This window comes from Apium graveolens, chromosome 7, assembly GCF_009905375.1.
Source record: "Apium graveolens cultivar Ventura chromosome 7, ASM990537v1, whole genome shotgun sequence".
Lineage (NCBI taxonomy): Eukaryota > Viridiplantae > Streptophyta > Magnoliopsida > Apiales > Apiaceae > Apium > Apium graveolens.
In genome coordinates, this window is record NC_133653.1 from 62,211,493 (window position 1) to 62,212,687 (window position 1,195).

The 1,195-nt window shown below is 44.6% G+C and overlaps 1 non-coding gene across 1 annotated transcript; it reads right to left on the bottom strand.

The window, feature by feature from the left end:
- Positions 1–409: 409 nt before the first annotated feature.
- LOC141675742 (small nucleolar RNA R71) lies at positions 410–516 on the bottom strand. The gene has a single exon (XR_012556377.1). It is a non-coding gene; the product is annotated as a small nucleolar RNA R71 (small nucleolar RNA).
- Positions 517–1,195: the final 679 nt, after the last annotated feature.

The following is a 1,195-nucleotide window of genomic DNA, read 5'->3' on the forward strand; positions in this document are numbered from 1 at the left end:
GAATGAACCAGTAATCATGAGTGATCGTATTGTTCAGGCTGATCCAGCTCTTATGGACTTTTCTCGGCCAAAAATTGATGACATTCAGTCAAGCATTCTTCATCCGGCTATTCAAGCTAACACCTTTGAAATCAAGCCGGGCACTATTCAGATGGTGCAGAATTCTGTTTCTTTTGGAGGAGCTACGACTGAAGACCCCAACATGCACATAAGGAATTTTGTCGAGATCTGCAGCACTTTCAAGTATAATGGCGTGACTGATGAGGCTATCAAGCTGAGGCTTTTCCCATTCTCACTGAGGGAAAAAGCTAAGGACTGGTTACATTCTGAACCAGCTGGGTCCATCACTACTTGGCAAGATCTTGCGCAAAAGTTTCTGGTGAAGTTTTATCTGATGGCAAAGACTGCTGCTATGAGGAGTGCTCTTACTCAGTTTGCGCAGCAACCTTCAGAATATATGTGCGAAGCTTGGGAACGCTACAAGGAAATGTTGAGGAAGTGTCCACATCATGGAATGCCCGATTGGATGGTGATCACTGGTTTCTATAATGGTTTGGGGGCCCAATCTCGGCCCATGCTCGATGCAGCAGTTGTAGGCGCCTTATGGGCTAAAAGCTATACTGAGGCTTATAATCTTATCGAGACTATGGCTGCAAATGAGCATCAAAACCCAACTCAGAGGATGATGCCTGGGAAGGTAGCAGGTGTTCTGGAAGTCGATGCAGCCACCGCTATTGCAGCGCAGCTTCAAGCGCTGTCAATGAAGGTTGATTCTCTGGCTACATATGGAGTTAATCAAATAGCTATGGTTTGTGAGCTTTGTGCAGGTTTTCATGCTACGGATCAGTGTTCTCTTGTCAATGAATCTGTTCAGTATGTGAATAATTATCAGCGACAACAGCAGCCTGTGCCAGCTACTTATTATCCTAATAACAGAAATCATCCAAATTTCAGCTGGGGTAATAATCAGAATGCTATTCAGCCACCATATCAGCAAGGTGTGAGTAAACAGTTTAATCCACCTGGATTCCAGCAACCACATGAGTATGCTCAAAGGCAATCATATCCTCAACAGGGAAGTGCAGCTGCACCTACTAGTGCTGATTTTGAGGAACTTAAGCTGTTATGCAAGAGTCAGGCGGTTTCGATCAAGACCTTAGAAAATCAAATCGGTCAAATAGCCAATGCAGTGTCC